This window comes from Hemibagrus wyckioides, linkage group LG26, assembly GCF_019097595.1.
Source record: "Hemibagrus wyckioides isolate EC202008001 linkage group LG26, SWU_Hwy_1.0, whole genome shotgun sequence".
Taxonomy (NCBI): domain Eukaryota; kingdom Metazoa; phylum Chordata; class Actinopteri; order Siluriformes; family Bagridae; genus Hemibagrus; species Hemibagrus wyckioides.
In genome coordinates, this window is record NC_080735.1 from 5,644,263 (window position 1) to 5,655,667 (window position 11,405).

The 11,405-nt window shown below is 38.0% G+C and overlaps 1 long non-coding RNA gene across 1 annotated transcript; it reads right to left on the reverse strand.

Annotated features, from left to right (window-relative positions):
• Positions 1-3,591: 3,591 nt before the first annotated feature.
• Positions 3,592-5,373, reverse strand: LOC131347064 (uncharacterized). The gene is made up of 3 exons (XR_009203707.1): positions 5,110-5,373; positions 4,652-4,769; positions 3,592-4,406 (listed from the first exon to the last, which is right to left on the reverse strand). It is a non-coding gene; the product is annotated as an uncharacterized LOC131347064 (long non-coding RNA).
• Between the last annotated feature and the right edge of the window lie 6,032 nt (positions 5,374-11,405).

Sequence of the window (11,405 nt, forward strand, 5' to 3'; positions counted from 1 at the left end):
TAACAGATGCCATGATGAGGAGATCATCAGTCTTATTCACTTCACCTCTCACTGCTCAGAATGTTATGCTGATCGGTGTAGATGCTATATGTAAGAAATAAATTACATCAGAAGATTTTCAAATATGGAAAACAATATTTTTATTAGTTTTTATAAAGTTTATTGTCAGTGACACACAATTCACTTGAAATATTGTTAAAACTGTCAATTTGTTTTCTAACTATTTAAGCAGAGTGCAATTCATACACAAATATGATTCAAAGATGCACATATCATTCTCAACTTATAACCAGACATACAAATATGCTACACTATACATATACATGATATATGTCGGATATTTGTACAGCTGTACACCAAACCCCTGGCCACAGGTTTGGTTAACTGTAGTTCTGTTAAAGAGACCGCTTTAGCTGATGAAAAAAGTCTTGTTTTTCAGTGATTAAATTAGGATTTCTATCAAGAAGTGAAGACTATCAATTAAAGTACTTTGCTAGCATAAAGCAACTTCTTTGCAAATCAAAACTGATGTGATTTCTGGTGACAGTATGTGAGGAAAACTGAAGGGAACCTCAGGGATATGACAATCCCTCCGCTACGCTACAGCAGCATTAAAACTCACTCCTGCCCCATCGCAACCCTTTCACACTTGTGACACGATTTGGGTCGTTCCCTGTGGCTGCGAGGGCGGAAAGGACAGGATCGCGTCGCTCCATCACACACACCCCATGATTAGAAGAAGCAAATATATATATATATATGTGTGTGTGTGTTTAGTAGTGACCTTGGTGTCGTCTGATCTTTCCCTGATGGAGTGTGAGGTCAAGCGTTTGATGATTCGGACGCCTCGGGTGAGTTCTTTACAGTTTTACGTCACCTGTCTGAGTTACTGAGAAGCTGTTTAACCCTTTAATAACCCACAAAACTCACCACTAACTCACTGAACTCACCGCTCCGGTCTACTGGGGAAAGAAAGGCTACAAACATTTGGCTAAATAGCATGGCAGTGTACAGTATGCTAATTGGCTCCTGCTAGATGTGAAAAAAAACTAGCAAGTGAAAGAAATTTGTCTCATCACTGAAAACATGGCTTCCTCCCATGCAACTTCATAAATGTTCTAGAAAACATATTTACTATATGCTATCATTGTCATTGTTGTTACAGAGATGTGCTAATAAATAAATTAATTTATTTTTTCTGAATCCTAACAAAAATGAAAACATGCTATTTCACCATCCTATGCTAACACAGCCCTAACTTCCTAGTTTTGCATTTTTAAGATAACTGTGATGACCTGTGACAGTGTCTATGGTAACCACGGATAAAGAGTGTAACAAAGTGGCAAAAAGCATCTTTTTGTGTTGAAGTAGTCTCTGTATTAGCGTAATAACATACAGAAAGAGGTGACTTGCGCCTATGTCAGTAGCAGCCTGTGTGTTCACATAATAATTTTCAGTTAGCATGCTGTCAGAGTTTAGATGCTTGATTAGCATAGGCCGATTGAGTTAGCATATTTCCAGGGTAAAGACGCATGTGTTAGCATAACTATACTGAGTTAGCATGTTTTTCAATGGTAAAGATGCAGGTGTGTAAGCATAGAAATATCGAGTTAGCATGCTTTCAGGTTTGCCTGCTAGCATAATATTATTGACTTAGCACATTTTCTCAGAGTGCCTCAATAACTAGGCCAGGTAAAGTGAAGGTGTAAAAAAAACTCACCGAGGCGTCTGAGTCACCGAACGCTTGACCTCACACTCCATCAGGGAAACATCAGATGACTCTGAGGTCACCACTAAACACATACACTCACACACACTGTAGTTCCTCCAGTCATCGGCTGTGTGTGATGGAGCGATGCGGTTCTGTCCTTTTCGCCCTCGCAGCCACGGGGAACGACTCAAATCTCATCACAGGCTTGTGGAAGGGCGCGAGGGGGCAGCGAGTGAGAGTGGATGCTGCTGTAGCAGAGCAAAGAGAGAGTTGCATCCCTAAGTGTCTGTTTCTGTCAGCTAAAACATGGCAAGATCCTAATGCTTTAGAATCACGGTGGTGCCTCAGGATTTATCTCTTACACATGCTAAGTGTCATTCCTCTTGCTAAACCACAGGTGAGGAAACTAGGAGAGAAAAGCACATACTCATATTAACTCAGGTTTTTGTTGTTGTTTTGAACGCAAAATGTGTTGTTTTGAATACAAAAATGTTTTCAGGGCTAATTAGTCAATATTTTAGTGAGAGGAAAGAGAGCTAGCATATTTAATAGATAAGAATCCAGCATATGTTAATACATATTAGCATGAGGGAAAAGGAGCTAGTTTATTTACAGCAATAAAGATCAAACTTTTAGCATGACAGAAATGAACTAGTTTGTTTACAGCAATAATGTTCTACATATTATCATGAGGAACACAAGCTAGCATGTTTTCATAGGAAAGAATTTAGTATATAGTAGCCCTACTCAGGATAACAGGGATGAAGATGGATGAATGAAAGAGAGCTAGGATATTTTCAGGCTTAAGATACTACATATTAGCATGAGGAAAGAGACCTAGCTTGTTTAAAGTAGTAAAAAGCTAGCGTATTTACAGAGGTAAAGAGATAGATAGATAGATAGATAGATAGATAGATAGATAGATAGATAGATAGATAGATAGATAGATAGATAATTCGTCAAGGAGTTTGATAGCTAGACTGTGTACCAATATTAAATAATGAATCTGTTCTTTTCCTACATACATTAAGTATCTGAACTGGATGATGGAGTACTGGAAGAAGGTGGCCTGGTTTGACATCATGTGGACAGCGGAGTGTGTGTGCATGACTTGACGTGACAAAGAGGCCTCCAATTTCCCCACATCTCAATCTGATCAAGCATCTGTGGGATTCGATGGACAAAAAAGTCTGATCCTTGGAGTCTCCACCTCACAACTTACAGGACGTAAAGAATCTTCTGCTAACATCTTGGTGTCAGATAGCACAACACAGCTTCAGAGATCTTATGGAGTCCATGCCTTGATGAGTCAGAGCTGTTTTGGAGATTAACACAATATTACGGAGGTGGTTTTAATGTTTGTATGATCAACTACTGTAGTAACCCTGCTCAGGATAAAAGCATTAGTGAAGATGAATAAATGAGAGCGCTAGCATATTTTCAGATACTACATATTAGCATGAGGAAAGAGACCTAGCTTGTTTACAGCAGTAAAGATTTACAGATTAGCATGAGCTAAGTGAGTTAGCATGTTTTCAGTGGTGACAAGTGACATGTTTACATGCTGAATGAGAGTTAGCACATTTTTCAGGTTAAGAACTGTGCTAGCTGCACATTCCTAGCACTTAGTGCTCTTTCTTTACATTAAATTATAAGTTTAGAAAAAAACACAGTGATCAGTTTTATACAGAAAAATATGTTTTTCTGGGTGCAAGATATTAGCTAGCTTTTTATTTAGACGTTCGACCATGTCACATTTTTGAACAGCTGAATGGATGTTTTAGGGTTGAATGGTTATCACTTCTTTAAATTATTGTGTTCATAAAACATATAAAATACAACAATTTATACACATTTTATTGTAATTATGACAGCTGCAGGAAGACAGAGTTGTTGTCAGTTTTCTGAGATGATAAACTCTGGATTAAAGTTATTGGTGGTGGTTAAATTCGAGATCAGCTCCATGCACAGACCTCAGTGCTGAGGGTAGTGGGGTGGAGGTATGCTCCAATAGTACAGAAAAGGGGTAGGGGTATGGGTGTATTGGCAGCATTCCTGCTCTAGATGTTTACACATTGCAAATGAAAGACACTGTTTACATATCTGAAATGTCATAATGATGGTGTTCTGTGTATACACTTCTTTATTTTTTTTTAATAGGTGTGCCACACACAAAATCCCCTGAATCAAACATATAACATACACATAAAAAAAAAAAACATACAATAAGTACAGTGGGACAATATTTACATTATGTATGTGCCAAATAGAGAATCCCTTGGAAAAACAAACCATAGCAAATATTTCAAGTTTATTTTGATAACTCCTTTACATGCATGTGTTTGTGTGTGTTTGTGTGTGTGTGTGTGTGTGTGTAATTGTATCTAAGGGTGGGGGAGGAAGCATAGGTTTTCATTAACATTGGGAAATAGTACAAAATTATAAATTAATAAATATATAATAATTATTAGGGTTGCCTCTGATCCATCCGTACCTACAACATACCGTAACTTAATCCCCTACCCAAGTCATGCCACAACAGAAGAGTCAGGGAAGGATGCTGTGGGGCAGCAGGGGTCTCTTGGAGTTTGGAGTGAGGTTGCCTTTACTTTTTTTGTCATCTGTTTTTAGGTGCTGTAAAATGCATGTCGATAAATTCCTCCAGGTAATCCAGGTTGCAAACGTTATAGTCCAGCTTTCAAACGGGAAAAATGCAAAACAAGAGAGGTTTACAGTGTAGGAGTTTAGCAGCAGGGAGCCGCCATCTTAGTTTAAGCACAAGATCTTGTTGGGTTTTTGCGTTACGCAGCCATAACCCTCTGTAACCACTCTGAGTATACTCTTTCCTAAATGCATCAAAACTTCACACCTCTCAAATTGAGTGCGAGTGTTATTACTATTACAACAATTATACTTATCATATGTTTTCATTCTGCTTACCATCAGTGTTTCGGACAACCGGGGGAAGGAAGGGGACAGTCTCCAACAGCAGAGAAAACTTAAAGAAAAATAAAAGAAAGGGCTCTGGCTCAGCATTTCACCTTGTTCAGAAGAAGTTCTGGGAACAAGAGAGTGAGAAAGGTTTTGCTACATCATGAGCTTGGTTTCTGAAATGCAGAAAAAGTATCAAAATGAAAGAGAGAGGTGAACAATTGCAAAAGTGTTTGTGGGAAATATTAAAGCGATGGAAGCTTCTGGAAAGCAGAAATATAACTGTGATTGTTTGGAAAATGGTAAACAGGTATCCAGGTATTACAAGCCAAATTCTTTAGCCTTTAGATTACATCAGCAGGATCACTGTTCACAAAGAATAAACATAAGAAGCAATAATTACTTGTTGATGTAATGATAAACCTACACAAGACATATCTGTGTGAACATACACATGGATATCTTACCCTACATTTTGCTGATTACAAGCTTTTTGGGTGTTGCACTGTTCTCTTGCAGCAGAAAAGCTTCAGCATAAATCTTGAAGATCTTTCTGAAATGGTGTGCTGTAATTCCTCCAGCAAGCAGCGCATGCATAGTGAGTGTGACAAAAGTAAAGATAAAAGACTTCCTGTTTCTAGTGCAAACAGAAGAGACATTCACTCAGTAGATGGTAAGAGAGAAGGAAAACAATGAGAAGGGAGGAACAGTGAAGGCTACTGTTAAGGATGATGAGGATAGAACTCAGGAAGACCTTGTGAAATTGTTTCAAACAGATTCAAGAGGCATTCCTTTAACATCTAGCAACAGTATGCTTACTGCTGAAGAGAAACATGATTCAAGAGGTTTATCTGCCAGTTGTACACATACACACAGGACAGGTTAAAAGGAATATTAAAGGTTATGAAAAGTATGGCTCTGAGATTGAGTCTGTACATTTTGAATCATCTCAACAGCAGGCAGTCCTGCATACTGGTGTCCTTTATTTTGGACTAAACTAAGAGTCTGTCTGTCACCACTATACCTCGTTCAAGACATATGAGTCCACCAGCTACTTAAGCCATCTAAATCCTGTATCACACAAGGAACACTTGTATGTGAACTTCTTCAGTGATGGTGTCTGTACCCAGTACAGGCAGAAGGGGATTTTTTTCTTTTCTTCACAGAGCTGGACAAAAGAGGTTTCGAGACAGGTTCTTGGAATGTTTTTTGAAGTTGGCACCACATGGTGGTGGTGGTGCAACTCTGAAGAGAACCGCAAGCAGGCTGATAAGTCCAAATCCAAATGCATGACAACTCTTCAGGGCACTTACACAGACTGACATAACAATAAAACTTTTCTTGGTGGAAAGTGATGTGGGCTTTGAGAGGATGCCATCTCACCTACTCGCAGTTCCTTTAATGATGAGGCTCCATCAGGTGGTGAGGTTTTCTGGGGCAGCCAGAACAGAAAAATCATTTACAGAGATGTGAGCTATGTGGTGAAGCAGATGAGTTGTGCTTTAACACACAATTCATGTCAAGGTGGAGAAAGAGAGCGTGAGAGAGGTAAAGAGAGAAATGCTGATTGACTGATCATTTGAATCCTGGAATCATCCGAACCACAGGTAAAAGCCATGGGTAAATGCAATGCATGCAAACAGGTTCTTCTGGCCAGCTCCCTATGATGATATGCTGGAACTTATTCCTACCCCAAACCCTGTGACATCACAGCATATGAAAATGGATTTGTGGGTCAAACTAAATGAAAAATCTATGTTTGTGATGATATTAGTATTGTTAGCATCTTAATTAGCTTGATGAACACCATGTCAAATGACAGTGATGAGTGGAAATGTATGTAGTTAATATGAACTAATAAATAAAATCAAAATGAATTACAGATGTCCATTACTTCTATATAGAAATATACAAAAATTGTTGGTAAAAACTGACAAAAGTAATAATAAATTACAATATACAGAAAATTGACTAATGAAAACCAGACATTGCTTTTGATTAAAAAACCATAATAAATAAAAACTAATGAAACTGGCCTGGACAAAAACGATGGTACCCGCAAAAACGAAGCATTGTCAAGAGCATGCAAAACCAACAGGTGGCGATATAATCTTGGGTTGTTGTAATCGTTCTACTCTTTAAGCCGATATCACAAAGTTATTAATTGTTATAACTGTTTGTTATTGTATTAGTTAAAACAGTATGCATTTTGGGCTCGTATTTTTTTTTTATATGGGCGGGTTTTAAGATGTAGTTGTCTTCAATCCAATCTGGCAACCCTGTTCACAAGCCAAAAATCTCCAGTTTCACTGTCTACACGATAACACTGCAACCGGAGTTTTTAAAAAACTTCACCCTGGCAGGAGTTTTCAAAAATGTTCGGTTTCAGTGACCTGATACTGTGTTTGAATGTGGACAAACAGCCAAACCGCATAAAAAAAGCTGTGGTTTTAAAAATACCCACGTTCTTGTGGACAGGGCCTAAAGCTTGTCCTGTAATTAGCATCACAGGTGTCTTCAAACTTGTAATCAGTCAGTCTGCCTATTTAAAGTGTAAAATGTGGTCACTATGCTGTTTGGTATCATGGTGTGCACCACACTGAACATGGACCACAGAAAGCTGAAGAGAGAGTCTCAGGAGATTAGAAGGAAAATTATAGACAAGCATGTTAAAGGAAGCAACATGATGTTCCTGTAACTAAAGTTGCACATATTATTCAGAAGTTTAAGGTCCAATTGACTGTAGACAAACTTCCTAGACATGGCTGGAAAAGAAAAATTGATGACAAATTGAAGAGACAGTTAAAACAAATGTTAACCAAAGAGCTCAGAACAACTTCCAAAGAGATTAGAGGTGAACTCCAAGGTCAAGGTACATCAGTGTCAGGTCACACCATCCATTGCTGCTTGTGCCAAAGTGGACTTAATGGAAGACGGCCATGGAGGACTCCACTGTTGAAAGCAAATCATAAAAAAATGAGACTAGAATTTGCCAAAATGCATATTGACAAGCCGGAAAGCTTCAGAGAGAATGTCCTTTGAACAGATGAGACAAAACTTTGTGGCAAGTCACATCAGCTCTATGTTCAAATGAAGCGTAGAAAGAAAATCAGCCTGTACCTACTGTGATACATGAAGGAGGCTTGGGTATGTTCTGAGGCTGCTTTGCTGCATCTGGCACAGGATGTCTTTAATCTGTGCAGGGTACAACAAAATCTCAAGACTATCAAGGCATTCTGCCCAGTGTCAGAAAGCTTGGTCTCAGTCGCAGGTCATGGGTCCTCCAACAGGATAATGACCCAAAACACAGAGCTAAAAAGAGCCGGGAATGGCTAAGAACAAACACATTGGACTATTCTGAGGTGGCCTTTTATGACTCCTGATCTAAATCCTATTGAACATCTGTGGAAAGAGTTGAAACATGTGGTCTGAGACAGCTGGAGCAGTTTGCTCACGATAAGTTGTCTCATTGAGAGTTACAGAAATGGCTTGATTGCAGTGATTGCCTCAAAAGGATGTGCAACAAAATATTAAGTTAAGGGTACAAACATTTTTCTCCAGACCAGTTTCATTAGTTTGTTTTTTTAAATTATTTATTTATTATTACTTTTGTCAGTTTCACGTTATTTCAGTGACCATTGTGGGTTTTTCTTTCTTTAATGGAAGGGTAGCAATAATTTTGTCCACGTGTATAGTGACCCTGCTCAGGATTGACTGCTTATCATTCTTTAAATTATTTAAGCTCTGGATTCTCAAGGTGAGGATGAGTTATTGGTGGTGGAACCTGTACAAAACCAAGTGCCCCCAGTACCGGGGTCGAGCCAGGACAGAAATGAAAAATCTTTTCTTAAGCATACAAACCCTGAATGTATCTACACATACAGTATACCAGCAGAACAGGAAGAAACTCCACAAAGACCATTTCCACCTAAACATAACACAATTCCAACACCAAGCGGGTAAATGAACAGACAGAAATAATCATTAACATTGCTTACACTACAAAACTGAAAGAAGCAATCAGCTACTACACATTACAATCCTTGATGTAGCTTGAAAGCTGAAATTCTGCAGATTCCAACGGTATAAAGACCAGCACTCTGTGACCAAAACTCACTGGACCAGAAGCATAAAAAAAAAGCATAGACTTTTGTACAGCCATAACACTAAATCCACTCATACCTTTGGTATATCGCTATCATAACTCATATTCCAGTACAAAAGTTCACTAGTTTCTTGTAATCCAATGTCTTTGTTGCTAGTTCCTTTCTGCTTCCGGGAGAGGCTTATAAAATAAAGAAGGTAATTGGCCAGCACACCTGCCACTCATACTTTTCTGCCTTACTATATACTACTTTGAGTAAATTTGGGGACTGCCATTTGATTCTGTTGGCAGGTCGATCATCCAGATCAGCCAATGGGATCTCACGCAAATGCTGTTCGGAAACAAAACGACATTTGAATGTTGGTAGGGAGATTCCAAAACAAACCCTAAACAGTTACATTTGGATAGAATGAACACCTATAGTGACATATAAATCAGATCAATTACGTTTTATAGTTTGGTACCTGAGAAACCTCAGATAGCTCTGGAGAGTCCTGCTAAACATTTTCTGTGCAAAAACCTCTCTCTAACATCTCTGATACACGATAGATAAATCAATCTTGAAAGGGCTAATGGTGAGATGTTATACAATAGGTTTTATACAAGGTGACAATGTGAAGTGTGATGGGCAATTACAGTATTTGTGCAGTAATCTTATTCTGCTTTACATAAAAAAAAACTATGAAAACTAAATTTATTTATATTTATATTTATTTATTGGTTTATTGGGTTGCTCTATGACATCAGTAACGTTAATATAGACTGCTGCTCAAGAGGTACTTTAGATTATGTTATTCACATACCAATAAAACCCTTCATTGTTGCGAGCTAACATTAGATTTCATATGAAAGTATTATGATTATCACAGGACGTGTTCACCTCGACAAGTATGCTGAATGTTTTAAGAAGAAACCGTATGTTACTGAGGCAGAGCAGGTATCTGACTATGAAAGTCTTGTTCTTCTGTTCTACGAATCCTACAAGGAAGGTCATGGTCCATGGGTGTGCAGGTGGTGGGATGGGGTCAGGGTTTTCTTTCATCGTAGGTTACAGTACTTCAGGCTGTGACACTGCAGTTTTAATGCTTTTTTTAGTACAAGTAATGAGAGATGCAGAGAAATATGATGATGAAGTAAAAACTAAGATATGTTACTTCAAAATGTAGTAGAGTGAAAGTAAAAAGCTTCAAACATCTTTTTGTACTTTAGTAAAGTACAAATATGGGAAAAAGATACTTAAGTACAGTAACGAAATACATTTATTGTCCACAACTTGGAAGCTCGTATGGCTCTCCCTTTAGTTATGCTGTCATAGTTAGTCCAGCCGGAGTCCATGCCTGCACTTTGCACATAATCTACATTGTCTTTAAACATCACATGATCACATGCATACCGAATATTCTTCTCTCTCTTTTTTTTCTATTTTATCCCTCCCTTTTTCTTCCACTCATTCTCTCTCTCTATCTATCTCTCTTACTTTCTCTGTCAACCTATATGTCCCACTCCTGAGCTTCCAGTGTTCTGAAATACTTCTTTCACACCGTCTCTGAACTGCCATTACATCTGTCGAGAAATTAGTGCTAAATCTATAACAAACTCAGAAATTACGCTGACCAGTTAGTTCCTCATACATTTGAATAAAGGACATTATTTACATTTACATTATTTACTGTCCAGTGTCACCCAAATATGGATGAGGTTCCCTTCTGAGCCTGTTTCCTCTCGAGGTTTCTTCCTCATTTCATCTCAGGAAGTTTTCCTTGCCACCGTGGCCTCTGGCTTCTACTTAGTGATAAATGTTAGTGATAAATAGTAACTTTAAACTTTATCATTTTTTCTATGTTTCTATACTTCTGTAAAGCTGCTTTGAGACATTGTCTATTGTTAAAAGTGCTATACAAATAAATTGAATTAAGTACTGCCAGGTAAGTTTATAGGCAGTAGTGGCTTAAGTTGTTAGGGCTCTGGGTTGTTGATTGGGGTTCAAGCCCCAGCACTACCAAACTGCCACTGTTGAGCCCCTGAGCAAGGCCCTTAACCCTCACTGCTCCAGGGGTGCTGTATCATGGCTGACCTATACTCTGACCACAACTTCCAACGTTGGGATATGTGAAGAAGGAATTTCACTGTGCTGTAATGTATATGTGACAAATAAAGGCTATTCTAGCTAGCACAAATAAGGTCGCAGGCTAGTTTTAGCAGTGACGTTTATTAACATTTAAAGCTGTCTCAAAAATCTGGAATCCTGTCAGGTTATCTTAATCATCAGATTTTTTTAGCTCTCACTTCCAGCAATATAAAACTGATGATTAAAAAATATATAATTTATTAAATGAATACAAATACAACCAGGAAACAATTCAGTAACACAACAACACTGATTACAATACATCCATACACAATAAATGTATTATTTTTAATAGTAGTAGTAGTAGTAGTGATGTATACAACACACATACCTACATTCCTACATACACACATAAGAATATTAATACCAACTACAACAAAACATGTAGAAAACAAGAAAAAATGAAGAAATATTTAAATATTTAATTAGATTTGTAAATAGTGAAAGTGTGGTATTTAACTGTTATGGAAACAGAATGAAATCCATGATTTTTTCCTTTGCTTCCATCTCCAACAGTTTGTAAGTCATGC